The sequence below is a fragment of the Pempheris klunzingeri genome, chromosome 1 (genome assembly GCF_042242105.1).
Source record: "Pempheris klunzingeri isolate RE-2024b chromosome 1, fPemKlu1.hap1, whole genome shotgun sequence".
Taxonomy (NCBI): Eukaryota; Metazoa; Chordata; class Actinopteri; order Acropomatiformes; family Pempheridae; genus Pempheris; species Pempheris klunzingeri.
This window is the reverse complement of record NC_092012.1, coordinates 29,688,349-29,709,614: the sequence shown is the minus strand read 5'-3', so window position 1 is coordinate 29,709,614 and position 21,266 is coordinate 29,688,349. Positions and strand designations below refer to the sequence as shown.

Below are 21,266 nucleotides of genomic sequence, written 5' to 3'. Positions count from 1 at the left end.
CTCTGACAAGGCTCTGACTAAGAATGCTGTTTATATTTGAGCTATTTAGAGTCAAATGTATTTGCCATAATAGTAAACTATATAATAATGTTTCCGATTCAAACAGGCATCTCTTATGCAGGTTGTATGAATGCGATTGCTTACAGCTGCTTAGTTACTAGAATATCTCGGCTGTTTTTAATCACAGCTCTGGCATTATATATTCCTCTGTCTGGCGTACACCACAGTCAGTGTGTATAAGTGTAATCCAGCTATAGAAGCAGCGTCTGAAGAACCCCATGTAGGTCTTGATCTACCACATGATTGAGGGCTTCATCTACTGTACATCTGTAATTAGAGGAAATGTTTCTAAGTAGGCACTTCAGACAGCTTGGATTGTAAATTCTCTTTTCAAGTTTGTCAGCTCTATGTGTGTGTGTTTAGTGTTTGTGTGCGACCAACTGAGTCACTTCTAAAAATACCTTGTGGAAAAGCATCATAATTGTATTGTACTTGTGATCCTATTACGCGTTGGTGGAGGGAAGTGCAGACCTACAACAGAGTTGAGCTATGGCTGTGTCTGTTAAACTTCAGATGGATGTTGTTTGCTAAGCTGTTCGGTTCTTGACCGTCTTCTGTGGGACTCATTTCTGTGTATTCAGGGAAAATTATGATTGCAATACATGGCTGATTATTCTTCATGCTGTTCAATTCTGTTCACTTCAAAAAGAACAATTAAAATGATGTTTTACTGTAAAATTCTGTGAAGATTTATGTGAAAATAGAGAAAAAAAGATCTCCAAGAGGATACAGAATCTCTGAAAAGTGTTGCTAATTCATTGCTCATTTCACAACACAGCTAGCAAACCAGATATTGTCGGTTTATCTTTTCGTCACTTGTCACCTCGGCTGGGTTATCAGTCAGACAAAGCAGGCAATGTCCCTGTGCTCCCCAAAATTCCAGATCTTAATTAGCTCAGGTTGGTTGTTATTCCTGAATGCATGGGTTTCATTAAATTGCTGTCACCAGGTATCATTCATTGATTAATTGCTTAATCCAAAAGTCAGAATATCATGGTTGTCTTGTAAATTGGTAGGTAAGTAATGTTTTCTCTAGCTAGACAGGATGTAAAATAAGCATGGCTGCCAAACGGCCATCCACTGCCGAGCCAATACTGTCTTAAGAGTATGCCAGCAGAGGGATTGGATGGTATCTAGTAAGTATTTGGAATAAACCATCAGTGAAACAGAAAGAACCCTGGACAGGAGAGTGAATCAACCCTGGAAACAGACAGCATCAGCTGTCCGTGAACCTAAATGGCTCACACCATGCACTGGGAAGAGGTCAAAGGTCATCGACCGGGGATCAGTGGACAGCTGGTTACCATGAGACTAAAATCAGGACATATTTTGACAAATGGTCGCAGTGAGAATCAAATTTTTGCCTTTTTTTGGTGAACTATAGTGTGCCAGGCAAAATGTTTCTACCTCCATCACTGTGAAAGGAGGTGAAAATTACTCCAGAGACAGATCACTGGGGACAGTTTTCTTAGGGACAATTTTTTCCCATAGGGTTTAGTATTTTGCTCAAGAATACTTTGACATGCGGACTGGATGAGTTGGGATTGAATGTGCAATCTTCCAATTGGTGGACAACCCACTTTACCGCTGAGCCAATAGCCCCACTCAGGAGATCACAAATTTGAAATACTTTTCAAAAATGCTGTGGGCACCACAATTAAAATTGCAGTCACCTACAAATCCCAAACTATCTGGGCGGATGGATACCAGTAGAATTTATTGAAAAAGTCAGAATTTTACCGCTGTTTGAATCCGGTCCAAACCTACCTGCCACAACGGATCACTAGGCCTGTAGACAAATGACATAAGGACACTCTACACGATATTATAGACAGCTAAGTGGAAATCTTGCGCTGCTGGCATACTTAAAATAACATATATTGTGGATGACAGAGACTGGGGAGATGGGGTGTAATGTGACAGGAGTGGGGGGGGTTGCTGCAGCACCTTTCTGACACCCCAGGACCAGCTGCACCTTACATGCATGTTCAATGCGTGCATCAATCAACCGTGGTCGATGAAAACCTTCCTTAATACTGAATACATTTTCACACACCTCGGTGGATGTGTGTGTTTAGTTCCTTTGATCAGATCAAAAATCTGCCAGATATATCAGCAAGTGCAACAAAAAGACTGTCCTTCACACTAGTAAATGCCTGCCCTCCTACTGGCAACCCAATACAGAGAAATATCATCAACCTCTGAATGATCACACAATCTGCATATTTCACTTAACTCTGCCCCGTTCGACTGTTTGCTAACACCGTGCTAAACAGTATGTAATTAAGTTTCTTAATGGGTAGTGACAAACTACCGTTTCAAATCTAAGAATCAATGTCCATTAAGTACATCTGCACAGTGAACACTAGCATTAGACCTTCCTGATAAACAAACCCCATTTATTCCAGTTGCATTTCACATTATCTTTGGTACATCACAATGAAAACTGATGCAAATAACCAAGCTGGAAGATATTTTGTTTGCTCAGCCTTAAAATACCCTTAGGTTATATTGTGTTGCAAAATCATTTGATTTGGAAGATATTTTAGTTCAACCAATGTGTTTCCAAGCTGTAGCTATGGTTACTGCAACAATATTTGCAATTCAAGGAAATATTAGTTTTTTACCCATACTAGTGTTACATGTTGTTTTAGGTGTTTCATTGAGATGGACTCCCAAAAAGCCCAGCCATGTTTAAGGAGACAGGCAAGCTCGTCCCAGAACAGCAAACCCTCCTGTCTTTATATGTCTTGAATGGTACTTAATGAAGGTCAGTTAGGGGTCGAGAAGGCAACATAAACACAGACCACACAGCTCCCAGAAAACAAAGGCATTATAAAGAGTGCTGACTGACAGAAAATGATTCTACATCTTTGCAGAGAGCAATCAGAAGAGCTAAAGGAGGATCTAATTGAACAGCAGTAGGATCAACAGGTTTAGCAGAATCCAAGGATTCAACACTCAGTAAAACCTGCAGGCTGAAAGGGATCAACTACATTACGTAACTCTCCTCTGTTCTGGGGAGGGCAACTTTTCAGGGCAGATGGCCTCCATCCAAACAGATCTGGAGTTAAACTATGGATGGACCATTTTTGGTTCAGTCTGTGGTGCCCATTGGTCATGCCTAACATGATGCACCCTGACGCACAGGAGCCTCTAAGACAAAAAGTCACAGCCTCAAAGTCAGAATGTTGATGGATCAGTCTTCTGATTCCTCCTCCCTTCACTCTGCACTCTCCCTTACCCCAGCTCTTTTGTGATTTATTGATAAAATACAAATGCTGGCTAACACTGGCATTAAATTTACCCTCTGAGCTCTACCACATGTTCTGCCTCTCCCCCAACCAAGTGCATACCATATCACCGACCTTGCTGCTATTGAAGAGGAGTAAAAAAAAAACAGTCCTCTCCTGCCCAGCCTAACAAGACTGATAAAGCCAGTGAGATCACCACAAGTTTGCTTCATCAGTCTTCCCACACACCCCCTCTCTAATAAACATCAATGTTTAAGGAACTGGATGTGATTTTAATGGATACCACTGAGCTGTACTGCTGCATTGTGAATGGCCACCATTCAAATCAACACCAAGTAAAAGTGTCTGTCATCAGTGCAGACAGGAGACTATTACTTAAGCTTACTTAAGTGACTGATGTTTTACAGAACACTGTGCAAAATGGTAATACAATCAGTGAAATTAGCATGCAACCTGAAAAAACAATGTTTTATTAGGTTATATCTTTCACCTTATATCACCTGCTGTCTCTAAAACTACGTGTGTACTCCTGGTCTGAATTATATCTGAGGTGTGTACATTCTCACCCCACATTTGTCTTTTATAAATACTACATTATATATGAGAAATATTTATACGTGGAATGGTGAATGTCTGTTTACACATCTGTCAAGTAATGATTTAATTATGAAGCACCATCTTGAGCTTGTTTTTTAACTGAAATTCTGCCAGACAAACATTATAGTGCAACAGTTCTTATCGAGTCAACCCCTCCCTCCTCGTCATCTGGATTGACTTTGAGTGGGTAGTTACTGCTGGTGATTTTAATCTGCATGCTGAAAATGGCCACTAAAGAAGAGAGCGGCAATAAAGAACAAGGGATTGTGGATAACTGTGGTCTGACTCTGCATGTGAAAGAGCCCAGTACTAACCATATTCTGGACTTAATTATCTCTAAGGGTCTTAACATATTTAAGGTTGTAGCGACTGATGCTGCTCTTTGTGTTCAGTCCTTTGTTTCCTCTGAGATGACTATCTCCGTGCATACAAATGTTCAGTCAAGGTTAATCAGAAAAAAAGGTATATCACTGATTATTCAGGATTCCTCTTCCACACCTGTCCTTTCTTGAGTTTCATGAATTATTAGTATTGTGATTCTAAAACACACAAGATTCCATGTCCCATTTTGCCCCCACTAAGGCAAAGTAGTATCCAATAAGAAAAGAGCACTATGGAGAAATGCTACATTGGTAAAAAAAAAAACCTCAACACAGGTGGCAAAAATGTGTTACTCTGGAATGCAAAGGAATCCTTCTCTGACATGATTGCCAAAAAGCAATGATAATGCATGTGGTTTACTTGCTACTGTTGACAGGCAGACATGTGGAGTTCCCCAAAGCCCTCTTCTGTTCAATGTCTACATGCTTTCATGAGCTCAGATTATAGAAAACACCAAAATGTCTGACCACAACTATGTAGCTGACCCACAGATTTATATAAAAAGGTATAACCAGGTGACTATGGTCCCATACAAGCACTAAGTGCAATGTATCACTGGCAGTCTTATCTACATTATTACAGCGTAAACCTCACATTCTATTGTAGAATACCACATATGGTACAATGAAACATTGTCAAGGTAATAACAGTATAATGCTGGCAACCACAGCTAACTTAGTAATTTTACAGAGAAACCCCCCACAACCCTCCTTCTAATCATACCAAGAGACTTTTGAAAATAGCTAAAAATCAGCAAAGTCAAGATTCTAAAATATTAATTATTTCAAAATAAATCTTATACATTTTAAAGAGCACCTTCACAGTTTCGGGCGTCTGAATCGAGGGAATTGCTCTGTGTTATGCATCGCAATCAAGACATTCAACTGATAATCATACTGCACAGGAGGGATCTAATTTGCATGACGAAAAAAGAAATCAAACATTTAACGAAACCTTTTTATTCCGCAGATAAACTATATTTGACAGAATCTGGCAGACCTCTAAAATTCTTTTTGAAGAAATGTCCTGTCTCCCTACGACGTAGCGTAATGTTTGCCCTCTCATTACATACCCTTCGATATCCCAAAATTACCAGATTACCAAATACTGCATCCACTCCTATGTGTAAACATTCGTGAGAATTGAGGAACTGGTCATTGTTGATTGGTGCAGGGTAAGAAAAGTATCCACACAGACAGGTTGTCCTCAAACTGGGAAAGAATTGAAGTGCTGAGGGTGCTGCGGAAACCCCTCACCCTAAAGTGTTTGTTTTTATTTTTTGTCTCATATTAAACTGTCTCCTGGTGAGGTACAAGCAGATGGTTATAATATGCATATGTATATAATAAATATTATACAATATGTCCCTGTAGTCATTTGTCTGTAGGCCAGATGTGTCACAGCAGTAAAGTCTGGAGCAGATTCAGACAGCCCCTATAGCATAAACAGAATTTAGTTCAAATACAGCCAACGGCAATACTTACAAAATCATGTTTCTGATCTCTTTCTGTGCGCTCAGTGTAGTTGGACCTTATTGTACTTTTGTGCAGAAGATTTTCATAATGGCCTTATAATGTTGTAAGTCACATCTTGACAGCGCCATATGGCGTTTAGTCTGTGAAACAATAAAACAGTAGGAAAAACAGCATAGTTAAAAAAAGAAAAATAATATTCTTATTCTAACATAATTATTATTATTATAACTACTCTTGCCAAATGCATTCTGGGATGTATTGTGTATGGAGTGAAATGGCCCGCAAGACATGGTGGAGCAGGTAAAGAAGTGTATTTTTATTTGAAGTTTCCTGTGTAGGTAAGTACCTCTTGGAAGAAAAGTTTAATCACAGCCAGCAGCCACAGCTGAATTTCAGCAAGACAGGATTTGGAGGTTTTTGGGGCCAAAATGGAGGCTGATGAGTAAACAAGACTTAGGAGGTGTCTAACATAAATGTTTTTCATATTCAGGAATTATGGATTAAGACCTATATTTAACATAAAGCTGTCTTAAATAAAGGCCTCGTTCTTAATTGCAAAAAAACAAACAAAAAACAAGCAAACAAGAAGCTTTAAAAAACGTTAAATACCTCAAGATGATTTAGAGGCCTTGACAAAATGATACAAAATGCTTTTTAAAGCAGATATATAATCAAACTCCTATATTTTTTGTGACTGTACGGCATAGTAAAGGCTCCAGATTTGAGGGTTGGGTGTTGCGCTCCTGCACAGACTTCCTACCTCATTATTGAGGTTACAACTGGAAGCTATTGACATAAACATTGTCTGTCTCTCTCATCCTTTTCGAGCCTCAAGCTATGAGGACCTGGAGCATAAGCAGCTGGCTAATTTACTAATACACGCCTACTCTGTTCTTACGCACAACAGGATCGCAGCCAGCTTCTGTAGTACTATCAACACACTCATGCACATTAGATTGCATGGAAATCCGTGCATGCCAGCCTGCATCCACGTCATTAAAGCCATTGATTTGACATCAGAATGAATTATGAGCAGGAGGAGTAGAGGCCTCCATCTGACTGCATCAGTTTATTGACAAAACCCCTTTTATAGAGGAGAGGTGGCAGCAGCTCAACACTGAGCTGCCCATTATCCTATAGCTGTGGATTGGCTCATGAATGAGGAAATATCTACATCAGACAAATAGAGGCTAATTTGAATCTACCACAGAGATGTAAAAAAAAATAAATTCTATGCTCGTCTCTCTCAATGGATTATTGTCAAATGTCGGAGCCATCACCGTCTCTGCTATCGACAAATGCTAATGCCCTCAACAAAAGTCTGCTGTCTTTGGCTGCACAACCATTTGAGCAATAAACACTTAGCAAAATGTTTGTCTCTATTGACGTGTGTTTCAGGGTGACACTTCAAAGCAATGTCTCGACAATAATCCCACTATCTTGAGTGAAGACTTGCCTGCGTGAAGCAAAAACACAATTCCCGATTCGAGGGGAAACTAACTAGCAAACAGCATGCTCTTCACATGGCCGGTCTATATTCACACACACACACACACACACACACACGTTATATGTTTTGTGCAGCAATCTGAAAAAAATCTCTCCCTGTCATCTCCTTCACTCTAGGTGGGCAATCACACACACACACACACACACACACACACACACACAGTGTTTAAGACCTGTAGAGGTAGTAGAGAGGAACCTAGTACATTTTCAGTCAGCTGTAAAAAACCAACTCCCTACAGCATCTTATGGGTCTCAACCAAGCATGAATAGAAAATACCAGGGGTCCGACTGAAAGCAAACTGCTGATCTGTAAAAGGGTCAGTTCACCCAAATTACAGAAAAATCCCTTTTCTCTCTCCACTTTAGTGGTATCTAGTGGTTTTATCTGTCCAGGTTTCGAGATAAGAGAGGAGAACGGAATTTAGTATGTTGTGCTCACAGCAGTGAAACATGACACTCTGAGAGTTCAGCAGCAACATTTCTTTGCAGAATACATTTTCCCTGAAATACCACCATTTGCTCTAGACTTAAAGAGCAACGATTTATTCAGTAGTTTGATTCATATAAGGCTAGGAGCAAACTTTTTGAATAACTTCAAAGAGAGTTTTCAAAGTTTAACAAGGTTACTTCTTTGAAACAATGCCAAGTATTTCATCTGAATGGGAGAGAAATACCTGTTGTGTTTACAGTCAAAACTGTCCAACGCTCTCTTATCCACAAAAAAACATGTTTACAAGAACAAAATAAATCACATATGCCTGAAAGTCTGTTTGGTCAAGCTTGCTCCACCTGTGCGCCTCCACCGGTTGACAACATGTCCATTCTCTAAGAGGAATGTAGCTTCCACTTCAGCATCCCTCTCCACATCTTTATAATTTGATGAAGTCTGGATCGTGCTTTCTGTTGCCCTCTGTTCCTCTTCTTCAAGATCAGATTCATCCTCATCAGTCTTGATCAAGTGTGTAATCAAGAGCCTCTTCCACACTCACTCATGCACTCATTATGCTGTTGCAGAATTAAATATAAAGAAGGACCAAAAGCCTTCTTAAATATGGGTCAGAGCTGTGAGAATGGATAGTTTAATGCTTTGTGTGGTGGGTGCAGTTTATTGGAAACACACTGGTGGCTACAAACATCTTTTTATAAACAGAGCACTGGCAATGAAGCGCAAGAACTTGGTTGAATTGTGGTTGTAATTACAACTTAGTCTTTGCTCTACTCCAAGTGTGTGTGTGTGTGTGTGTGTGTGTGTGTGTGTTCGTTTTTTGAACGGTCGTACTCACGCGGAGTGAAAAGCACAAAGAGGGACACAACGTGATATTGTTTGAAAATATGGACCAGCATCTCCATATTCAGACAGCCTCTCCATTCATTGTGTTGCATTCAGTTGTGCTCAAGAAAAAAAATGCCACGAATAGTTGTGTAACAAATAAAAGGAGCCAGAAAAAAGAGACCTATAGAGAGAGAACTTCAAATTCTGCTGATGTTCTCAACTCTGCCGGTCACGTGAGAAGGTGGGTGGGCATGAATCTGACGCGACTCACAGACATGGTCGGACATAGCTCGCTCATCTGACATCACACTGGTGAGTGCAGGGAGGTGGGTGTGGGGGTGTCCAGGGGGGGTTCTGAAGCTATTCGACCAACCAACAGGCAAGTTCTGATAAAGTTCACTTGCCCCGTTTGTGTGTGACACAGGATGCAGGATGGTTTTGGATAACCTCATTGCATAGATTTCCTACAGTGTGTCATTTTAGCCGAAAACCAAACAGTATGATCAGTATTCATTTTGATTTAAAAAAACAAAACATTTAATATCATTTTAAAGATTTTAAATTGGTCATATTTGGCTGGAACAAAACACAAGAGCCAGCAAGCTTCTCCACTGGCTTTGATTGCTTTCTTAAAGTCGAGGTAAAGTTGAGAGTGTGTTGCAGTGTGTCCCTTGACCTGAAAGGCACCGTGCTGGTTGACAAATCTCTGCCTACTTAATTTGCAAGTTGAGATTTGATCAATGCGACTTTTGGGCTAATACCAGGGGTTAATGCCAGGACCTTCCACAAGTTCACATTAGAATACCAAGTGGAAATGGATTAATAAGGCAGATAGCTTAAAACCTGCTAAATTAAAAGCAGACCTGTCTGTGTGGTTACAGCTTCAGCTTCAGTAATTTAGTATGAACTAACCCTTTAACCATTTTTATGCCTTTTCCTTTTCCTTTTGACCACCATCGTGGTATTCTACAACTCTTATAGGTGGGTTAGCACTTCCTCAAGGCAGGTTGAGGCTGGTTTTAGTGCAGCTTTTACAGATCAGTTGTTGAGTAAAATCCTATCCTCATCTTCACCACACACACACACACACACACACGTGCACAGATGAGCCAGTGACCAGTATTGCAGAGAACATGAGGTCGCAGCACAGCTGGAGAGCTGAATATTTCCGCTATCTTTTGCTTAAGTTTTAAATAATGAATAGGGGTTGCGTTGAAAATCGTGTTGCGCTGCAAGCATCCACACAAATCACCTCAATGTGACTGCGCACTGCCGGCTGAGAACAGATGAAGAGATTTAATAGATTCTTGTATTTTTTCTTTCCCCAACCACCAACATTAATTCAAAACACGGGGAGTTAAATCTGTGGCTGCTGCTGGTGAATATATGAGGAGAGAGGCAGTTAAAGCCTAGAGCAGCTGGAAAAGACAAACAGAGCTGGTGTTAACATGATGTGTGGAGGTGATATTCACCTCTGCAATAATCAGATCAGCCAGTCCAGGCAGTCCTCTGATATGATGATATGAAGTTTCCCAGCTCTATATGAAAGCTGCTGTAGATTGGATCAGACTGTATGTGTATGTGAGAGACCACATCAGTATAGTCAAAGCATAGAATATGAATCATTTTGACTATTTTCAACTAAATGTGTTAAATTTAAAAACAACAAAAAAAATCATAGTCTCCAAGCCAAACTGAGATAACTGCGGTGACATCATCATGACATCATCGGGGTTATTTTCTCAGACATTGTAAAGCTCCTTCAGCACTTTCTAGTGTGTTATGATTTTTATTTTTAGCATATTTTATCAGTTTTTCATGCATATTGCTTATAATTTTGCAAGATGGTGAATTTTTCAGAGTTCTCAATTTTTTTCATGTATTTTTTGTGTATTTTAGACCATAAAATGATGCGCATCATGACAAAAACATGGCAATTTAAGGGTTAATTTTTTAAAAAACTAATTAAAATTTGATATGTATGATTAGGGCTGATGCTGATCTAAAAAACTATTTAAAAAAAATTTAAAAAAAAGAAAGATTTTTAACATTTTTATGGCTTGTTTTTATGCATACACATTTATGTGTGTAAGGATCTTTAACGTGATTATTTCTGAGGACCTTCAAGGGGTTAAGAGATACTGAAGACATTATACAAGTGTTTCACGGACTGAGTAGCACTTCCCATAATTAGTAAACTGAGTCTGATGTGAAAAAATTAGTGGAGTGCTCCTTTAGAATGATGGCATTTACAAAAGCTGCTTTCAATTACACTTTTTACACTATTAGATCATTTCACTGATACACTGATAATTTCCAAAGCAGCTTTCGTACACTTAGTAACGCAAAGTATATTTAGCTTCAATCCAGCAATTGTTGCTCCCCTACAGTGGGAATCATTGGAAGGCAGACAGTGCAGGTTGATGCTGTGACAGCAGCCAGGAGCAATGATTGACAGCCAGTAGACAGATGAGAGTTGAAACCCATCAACAGTAGATTCACATGTTTTATTCAACGCACAGCACAAAGGACACACTATGGTAGCACACTGTGTACGCCCTTTGTATTAATGGATGAATATTAAAAAATAAAGCCTCCTGGGTGTATGTGATATGACACATATCCCTGCGCCCTGAAATGAAAGCTTCTGTGTGTGCGTATGTGTGTGTGTAAGTTGTGATGAGAAAGTGACAAATTCTTTTCTGTGGGCCCTGCAAATAATCCCTGTGGAAGGACCACAGGTCTGAGAGCAGCTCTGGACCGAGAGAGAGAGAGAGAGAGAGAGAGAGAGAGAGAGAGAGAGAGAGAGAGATGCACTAATTCACATGATGTCACAGTGCTTGAGTTTTCCATTTATGATTTAATAAAAACAATCAGATATCCACCAAGCAGCTGTTGATACCAAACTGATGTCATATACATTCACATATCTTCATCTCAGATTGAAGTTCTACTAAAGCTACCTGATCCCACTCATATTTCTGTTCTATTCTTTTTAAAGCTCCATAAATCTAGATTTTTTTCTTTTATTCATAGAAGCAATGACTCATATAACTTTGCGATGTTAATGGAATGCCAGTTACACTGATGTCCCTGAGGATCAACAGCCCAGTTTAGAGCCAATGGTTGACAATGTTCAGACTAAACGTGGAGCAAATTTTAGCAGAGAACAAAAAAAGATATGAATCTTCTCTGAGAGTTGTGCAGTCGTGACAGTGTGCTCAAAACAATTCAGCTGTGACATTTGTGAGCAGAACACTCACTTTATGTTGAACGGTAAGTGGACTGCACTTTTATAGTGCCCTTCTAGTAGCCCAACCACTCAACCACTTTAACACTGCATTCACTCATCCTTACAACAATGGCACTGGTTCAGCACAAGGAGACAATCACAATTCAGGAACACCATCTGATTGGACACCATATGTCCAGTGAGAAAGGAGAGCCTAAGTACTGCAGAGCAAAGTCATTTCAATCAAGCCAGAGATTTTTTCGCGGAGACCAAAGCACATCTACAATGGCACTGTATTTATATCCAACAGAACTCCAACTCTGTACCGCTTTCCTGGCCCCCGCCACCATGATAGAAACGGGCCAGTGATGGAGAGACCCAACAGAATTGGGACATTTATTTACTTCCATTAAACTCGAATAACTAAAAGTCATGTGAAGGATGACTTTGATCACACCAAGCAAATACTTCCATACTTCCTATATGATGCCTCTTATATATTTACCAGAGGATCTACCACCCATTATGTTTCGCTTTCATCTCTGGACTCTAAAACCATAAATCTTTTGCCTCATCCATGGTCAACCTTTCCCCGTCTCCTCCTCTGTCCAAACACCTTTGGCTCATTTATTCTGTAATGTACTTCTCCATACACAAACTAAGGCTTGATAAAAAAAAAAAAATGACCCTAATATTTAACCAAATCCTAAATAACAAACCACTACTTACAAATCTAGACCAACGAAATTACACTTTTATGTGTGTGTTATTAGAACAACAAAACAAAGTGGAACACAGCTCTGTGAATAAAAATAGAAAAGAGAGAAGAAGAAAAAAATACTGGCTCCAGTGTATTTATGCTACAGCCCAGAGTCCACCCTTCCAAAGAAAGTGGCTACTGGCTCCTCCAAAAGTTACTGGAAGTCACGTGACATCATATGCTCATTCTTGCCAAAAAAGCCATAATACTACACACAGTTGGTCTCTGCATCTCACACACACACATACACACACACACACACACACACACACACACACACACACACACACCCCTATAATACCAACAGTGAACTATCACTACACACCAAATAAATGTTGCTTACTATTTCAAGTCCTTTAAACAAAGATAAAATAAAAGCTTTTTTTCCACCTAGAATGAATTCTATGATGAATACAGACTGAAGAGGGAACATGAGCAGGAATAAAGACTTTAATATCACCGTTGTTATCTAAGAAGGAACCCGTCATCAACAACCAGCTGAGAGAGGATTCCTGTCATTCTGTACAGTAAAAGTATGGGCCTTGTTTTCTGTCACCTTAAAAACCAACCTTAAAAACTTTGCTGTAAAAAAAGTCACGTTTGATTTAAACTGAAGTGATAGAATCAACTGATATATTATTTGTTATTCTCCCTGCTTTCCCTAACAAATACTTTTAATATATCACATCTAGCTAAACATTCTGTTGAAAACAAAACGAGGCAGCACCTTTTCAGACATTTAAAAACATGCATCCACGCCGAAGTATGAATGTCCATGATTTCTATGACACCAAGCAGGTCCTAATGAGCTTTATCCAAAAAGCAACCCTGCTGGTGCCCCTTTAGTAAAAATACAATCACACTACAGCAGTTTGTACAGCAGTAGTGAATGATGCTTGATTCAAGCTTCACATATTCAAGGTCACAAAAATGATGTCATGCCACTTGGACAATACTTTGCCTTGAAACCTTTTTCACTGCACAAAAGTAAAGATAGCAGAACTAGACGTTCAGATTATTTAATTATTAATATTTAGATTATCATTTTGTATGTTTTTGTTCTTTTTTATTAATTCAGGTGGAATCTGCACCATTATGTATTAGCATAGCATTTTAATAAAGATTAAGTTTGAAACTATTTTTTTTTTTTTTTTCCCACAAAAATACAATAAGACATGTTCAAATTTGTGGTTTCCTCATCACATAGCCCGTAAGGAGCATGTAGGTGCTATTTACTAGCCTGCCTGAGCCTGCAAGCCAGTCTAAGGAGGAGTGTGAACATATATGTGATTAAAGTCCCTGCTCCAGCCTGCAGGGGCAGTGCAACTTCAATCTCCTCATGGTTGAAATTTAAACTAAATTCACCACAGGGTTTTAGACATGATTTTAGCATGATTTAAAGCGTGACCAACAGTGGACCTCCACTCCAAACACACACATACAGACACACACACGCCGAGGCGTGTCCCCCTCTGCTTACCTGAGCGGTGCTCCCTGCTCTAATGTACGTGCAAATGCTCCCTGTCAGAGGCAATATTACTCTGGGTGCAGGAAAAACCACTGCTCTCACTTTCACCTTTATTATTCATCACCTACATCACCAAGAGCATGCAGGCATGCATGCGTGCACACACACACCTTAGAGTCCTTCCATTATGTGGGTAACGAATCTTGCCTGTCCAAACACATATTTTGGCACATTAGAGTCAAGGCTTGATAAACAAGTAGGACTTCCAAGTACCTTGTGTCTACGTGTGTGTGCATGAGTGTGTGTGTGTGTGTGTGTGTGTGTGTGTGTGTGTGTGTGTGTGCTCCACCACTATTAATACAGGGTCAGTGCAGTGGTATAATGTTGAAATCTGCTGTTTCCAGAGCACAGACATGCTCCTTTATCTCTGTCAACAGCTCCGTGCCTGCTCTAATTCTGACTAAAAACTACTAATCATTACTGAGACATTCTTGGCCTGTTGCTTAAAGGCCCTGCAGCAGCTTCACACACACACTTGAAGCTACAAAACACCTCCAACAGCGTTCCATGTTGGAGTCTGCTCTGTGTGAATGAGGAGAATTCACAGAGAAGATATCCAGCTGTAGGCAGGCTCCATGTATCTGAGGAGTGTTCTGACTGGAAACTAAATTCAGAACAGTTACTAGCAGGCAGTGCTCTCACTATATATTGGAACAGAACTAGTATCCTCCTTGAAACTCCACTGAATGTTTATCTTTAAATAGCAAACACTCAACCTCTGTAGGCTTGATAGGTCCTAAAAAAGTTTGTTAGTGCAAATATAGTTAGTTTAGATTAACAATAGATGAATCCATTAATCCAAGACTCAGAGACACTGCAAAGCAAACCTCTATCAAACCCAATACATAACAATAATAAATCAAATCAACTTGAATTACTACACAGAGAAAAAACACACTAGATGTAATTAGCAACTGTGCATCACATGACAAAGTTAAACAGCATGATGAAGGTACATGCCAGCCTAGATACAATCAGATCTAGTCTAGGTTATGACAATAATTGTAATCAAAGTTCAAACAGCTAACATCTACATGAGGCAAAAAGATGCCCACTTATGGTAAGGCAAACCTTTTTTACCTTCTACGACACGTAGCAGCTTTTGCCTAGTTAGCAACGCACTGACATTATGTATGCAACTTTATTTATATCTGTCAAAGGTCTTTTCTTAGCCTGCAAAAGGTGGTAAACTCAATTCTTGCAAATCAGAAAGTGGGTAAACAGGAATTCCACTGGGTGTGTGCTACACTACACCCTCTTCCCACAGCTTTGATCTAAATTGAACTCCTGGGATCCAAACAAAACACAGTCTGGAGGACGTGGCTGTGTTGTGTGATTTTAATGTTAGCATTTAAACGACTGCAATGGATCAGTGAGCATGCAGGTGGAGGTGGATTTCTGTCTGTGTTTTGTCTGTCTGGATCAGATCAATCCACAAGAATAACAGAGTCGCACAGAGAGCATGAGCTGCTGTCTGTTGTAATGCCAGGCCAGTGCCTGGAATCAATTTACAGTCAGTTATCCACGCAAGCCCATCATTGCTGTTTTATTTCATTAATTAAGAACACAGACTGGGTGGAGGAGGGGTTGAAGTCAGGTTGACCGAACTTCTGCTGCAAAGTAGCAAATACAGACAGGAAAACAACTGTTCTAAACAATTTCACAGCCCATTAAGGAGTTGATGGACAGGTCAGAAAAGAAAAACTATTCCATTCCATCTGGGCAACTTCATCTACAAATATGGAGCGATTATTCTCCAAAGCAGAGCAGAGGAGAAAGCAGAAAGCAGTCGACCAGAAGGGAGAGAAATTTTCCTCTTTCAATTGAGGATAGAAAGCTGATGGTTTCCTCGAGTAAACTGTGGCCTTTGGCTGCTGGCCCAATCATCCACATTGGCAGCTCTCTGCCAGTTCCCTCTGACTGTATGTCTCTGACTATATGTGTGGATGTGTGCGTGGAAACTCCAGCCTACACTGGAAAGGCTTTTTCTCCGCCAAGAGTAGTCTTCCTCACGCTGGAAAAGGATTGCTTTCAATAGATATAATAGAAAAAAGGTCAAAAGTTTGAGGGTATATGTGGATTTTAGAATATATAGAGGCCCCTTAGTGGCTTGCAATGCCTAAAATTACTACTAGACTTTTAAGTATAGAGAGATCATTTAAATCACAACTAAGAAAAAACACTTCATGCTGTTTTGGAAGTTGAAATCTGCATTCATTTATTTTTTGGCCACTTGATGGCAAACAATTGCCCCCAGTATGCATTATCATTTCAGTCTGTTTGACCAATTCCTGAGACAAATATCTGGCTCTTCAGCTTGTCTCTAAGCGTCCACTGCTTGGTGCTGGAGAGGTAGCATACAGAGGGTTTAGCGGGGATTTTCCACTAAAATGAGTTGCCTGCTGCTACTGGAAACCAGTCTGACGAGAGGCCAGAGAGTGAAGCAAGCCAGTAAAGTAGCGTGTTGTAAAATTAAAACAATGAGCTCTGTTGGTTCATCATTATCTGTCACAGTTTTAACATAACGCACAGCAATTTAATCTTAACCTTTTATCTTAAACCTTTTTGTGTTGGCAAGCTTTACTTTTTTTTTTTTTTTTTTTTTAGACGCAGCTGTTCTCACTTTAAGCCACTGTCTACATTTTTACTGCTAATGCCTACCACATGATCATTTTTATTCTAATCAAACAAGAAAAAGGAGTCACTTCCCATGCAGCAGGCACTCAGTGGGGTTTGCAGCAGAATGTGAGAACACTTTACAGGCTTCTCACTCATGCCGTACTCTAGTTTGAGCTGGCAAAATTATTTTACTGCCATTTTCTCCCCAATAGCCTTCCTTCCTTCTTGCAGGAAGACAGCTGTGTAATTGCAGCTCCTGGTTTCCTCAGCCAATATTTCAGGTTCAGCAGCAGAGAATTTTCACACTCTCTGTGCTCCATTGCTGTCAGACATGCTCAAGATGCATCTTTAACGGCCTAACATCAGTTCTTAATTAGCAGCAGTACATTCAAATTAACTCAGCCGCAGCATTCATTTACATCATCACTCATACTGAATACCCTGCCACATTAAAAAGATTCAGAGACACAAAATGATGTGGCCTAAACAGTCATTTGTGGTAGGTTTGGGAAGTGTACTCAGTTTTTAGAATAACAAATATCATAGGGTGTAACCACACATTCTTTGGGGGGGGGGCTTGTGTCCCCCTGTATACTGAGAAAATACCAATCTGTCCCCCCAATACAAAGTAAAAATATGTTAAATATGTCATTATCCCATCAAAATCATAAAAAAGGGATTTATTTTACATTTATTTCCCTTTGTTAAGAAAAACATAGCTAACTATGCTAGCACACCCACACAACTCGGTTTCTGATTTACATGGCTGCCAACCCTCTCCCAGCTGATGCTTTACACTCAAACTCAAACATTTTCTCACGCAGTGAAAAACTAATTTCTAACTTATAATGTGTCAGTTTTAACCCCATGTCCACCCTGTGGCACTGCGGCGTGACCCATGGTTATCGACCGTCGGACAGGTAACCAGTTCTTGCGTCCGTAATATGATGCGTGATAACACCTCGTCTGTCCAAGTGTATCTGTCAACTACAATAGTCACAACAAAGTGTCCCAGAGTTAAAGTAGAGCCTCTCTCGCAGAAAGCCCCTCCGTACCCCCATACAAGCCTGCAACGCCAAATGCTATTCACATACTCGACACAGCGCATACAGTTCAGTACGGTTCATACTGAAGTCAAGGGTTAAAAATGGTCAATGAATTGAATTTCAATATTTAGGGCTGTTTATCTGCTTCTCACTCTCAATAGAGTAAAGTGAAGTAATAATAAAAGTCATTGTTCTTCTGGTAACATAACACTATCTGGTCACAAAGCAGTCAGCATAGAAATCACAGACTTTTCCTTTAAATGTAAGTTCAAATGGTCAATGTAGTTCTCAGAACTATGATCTAAATGTGCAAATTATCATATATAGACATCATAGAATGGTGGGTGAATGTCTACACCACGGTCACACCACTGCAGATCACCAGGAAAGGCTAGCTGGATTACATAAACATTCATTCATGTATTCAGATATCTCCTCCATTACAACTTGAAATCGACTCTGTGTAAAACTCTCTTAGTCAGTTACTTTAAAGGCATCATAAGGCAACCTGACCCAGACCCCTTTCTCACCTGGTATTACGATCTGTATCTGGATGAGGAAGATTTGCATATTAATGTCGGTGTAATGCAGTCGGAATGTGTTCATATCAGCCAGACCACATCTTAAGTGTGTCTCAAGAGTCTTGAGATAACATTTGCTATGAATTGGCGCTATATAAATAGAGACTGATTGATAATTAAACGTGCATGGCGTGAGCATGTTCTTCACCCATCATGGTGAAAGCTCCACCTCCCCCTGCTGTCTCCAGAGATTGCTCCAGGGGTCACATTACTGATTTCAGTCTTGTAACATAAGTAACATCAGCCGCTGAAACGTGGCCCACAGATAGTTTCCACTGTCTGAGTCTGTCATGTGACCCCCACCTTGCGTAGCATCCCCCTGGAGAATCCTGCATCGCACGAACAACAGCGTCGGCTTTGTCTGCAAGTATCTAAAAAACAAGTGACAAAGCCCTCTGCTAGGACCAAAGGAGGGAATAAGGTGGGCAGGGGCAGAATGGATGGGTGGGTCGAAAAACATTGGACTTTAACACGGGAGACTGCTGCTGTCGGTTTCCCATTTCTAACAGCAAATCAATGTCCTCATTCTAATCAGTAAAGTGTTGCACAGGCCCTCCTTCAGTCCAGTGGGCTGCAGCTGAACTCAGGCCAGTCGCCGCAGATCAGACACATCAGAGCAGCTGCAGATTCATGAGTGATGCAAGCTTCTATTAAGAAAAGGAATCTCTCATCCTCTTACAAAACACACTCACTTAACACACAACAGATCTCGCAACAGCTTGTACATTTGCAAGTCAGCTGTGGACGAAAGGCGACGCCACGACACCTGAACTCGTGTAATCCCTGCTCCATCTTCACACCCTTCCTTTCTTAGGTAGTTCATTTTCAGGATTTTCTTCATATTCTCTGCACTCATCATCACCACCACCCACCAGACTGGCAACCTCTTGCTAGTATTGACTCTTTTTTTAGCCTCAGCTACTTATATAACCATTTTCTTTTCTTTTTTTTTTTTACATAGCAGGTCACTCAGACACAAATTGTTGTCAACAAGAACGCCATCATCCTGCTCCTCATTATTATCATCATCACTGTCACTCTTCCCCAGCCTGCCCCTACTCCTTCTCTTTGTCACAGTGCTACTCTCCCCCCCCCCTCATCATCATCCTGTCATCCTCTCTGGAGGACACTGAAGGTGATAGGAAGAACACAGGAAGGCACCAGACAGTCACAGACAGCTCAGAGGCATCATCAGTTCATCAGCCCAAGCAGAGCTTCCCCTTGATCCTCACGTTTTGCAGTCGCAAACACAGAATCCCTGTCTGCTGCCTGAACTGTGGATGAGTTTGATTGCAAATTAAGAGAAAAGGAGCGGTGTTTACGTGGTGGCTCGAGCACATGTTAGGCACTCAGGTAGGTAAAGCTACCAAGTAATTCCAACAATCAGTATCAGAATCAGACAGATTAATACTGTGCTGGGTGACTGGAGAGTTAATGAAATGCTGCTAAAGAGAAATCAGTCTCATGTGTAAGTAAAAAAGAAATTCATGCACTTAAATAAATAAATTTTGGCATATATTGTATTTATATTTGAGGAGCTGTTGTTGTATGATTCCTTACAAATCACACATGCTGAGCTGTTAAGCCTTACATATGATATCTATCAGAGTCAAAACTGTTAGGTTTGTGAGATTCCAAAGACATATGAGTCACATTTACACACAAAATGTGAAAAAGAAGAACATTTAGGGATGGGTTGCACCAGGGGACTTTGGAGTCTTGAACTCAGTATTTCTAAAATTCTGGCTGCAGCCCTGATGCGCAAAGATCCACACAGACAACACAGTGACAAACACCATTCCTGCAGATGTTAAGAGGAGGAAAGTGGTCCACTAACCTGTTGGAGGGAGTCTGGAGAGCACAGTGCACTTGTTTCCTCTGGAGCCGGGGAGCAGCGCGGAGATACCGCCGGACGGTGCGCGCCATTCATTGAGTGGAGGAGAGGAGGAACCTGCAGGCGGCCGCTTTAAACTGGTGGTGAACACGCACCGATCTGAAAATGTTATATTCTCAGAAGAAAAGCACACTTTTCTCTCTTTGAGATCACAGTCTCTTGCGCTCAAGTTATTCTGGAAGGTCCATCAGCCTGTGCATGTGAGTTCTGGCAGCACCTTGAGGCAAAGCCACAGCAGAACACTGTGGAGACTGCGCTCCTACGCAGATCATACCCAGCAGCTAGACTTTGTCATTTACACTCATTCTTGCATTTTAATTCCAGCTGCGACCAAATGAGCTGTATGTTAAAGACAGCCGTGGAATGCTGGGAGCAGAACGGGGCTGTCAGCGCGCACTGACCGGGGGTCCACTTACCTTTGCCCCTAAAAGTCGTGGCAGGACAAGCGGCGTGTCAGTCCATCCACGCGCTGACAGGATCTACTCTACGGACCGCGATCCTCTCCAGTCCGCCGTGACAGCGTGGGGAGGCTGCTTCCCTCCCCAGCAGCCGGCGCCACCCGCGCAGGAAACCGCATTTACCGACACGGATCTTTTCCTGCACACCTGTAGCTCGCAACGGCCAAATTACGCCCCAAAATGCCCACTGTGGGTGCACCACAACATCAACACACACAACATACCCGCGCCACAGAAAACAGGGGTGTTACAAGAGTCCACGGACACCTACCGATCTGTAGGGTATAATCCGGAGCCTGGTCCCGGAGCCTGTGAGACGCGCAGCGCCGAGCGGTGCAGTGATGGAGCGGAGCGCCGTGGATGTGTCAGCCGGTGTCTGAGCGCACAGACGCGGCCATTCCCTGTACGAGGCGCACGGTGCAGCGCCGCCTCTATTTACTCCAGCTGGAGGAAAGGCACGCCCACTGCCCGTGCGTGCGTGTGCGCGCGTGTGTGTGTGCGTGTGTATTTCAGAGGGGTATTCCTAAATCCTTCACTCCCTAAAAACCTGTCCTACCTCTTTGCAGGGGCGTCGCCTGGATTTAAGAAATAAGAAAGTC

General features: G+C 41.2%; 1 protein-coding gene across 1 annotated transcript in view; it reads right to left on the bottom strand.

Moving 5' to 3' along the window:
• cemip (cell migration inducing hyaluronidase 1) overlaps positions 1-21,024 on the bottom strand; it is a 154,610-nt gene extending 133,586 nt beyond the window's left edge. The window contains exon 1 of the mRNA XM_070827803.1: positions 20,939-21,024. The gene's annotated coding sequence lies outside the window, so the exon portion shown is untranslated. The remainder of the gene's footprint in view (positions 1-20,938) is intronic.
• Positions 21,025-21,266: the final 242 nt, after the last annotated feature.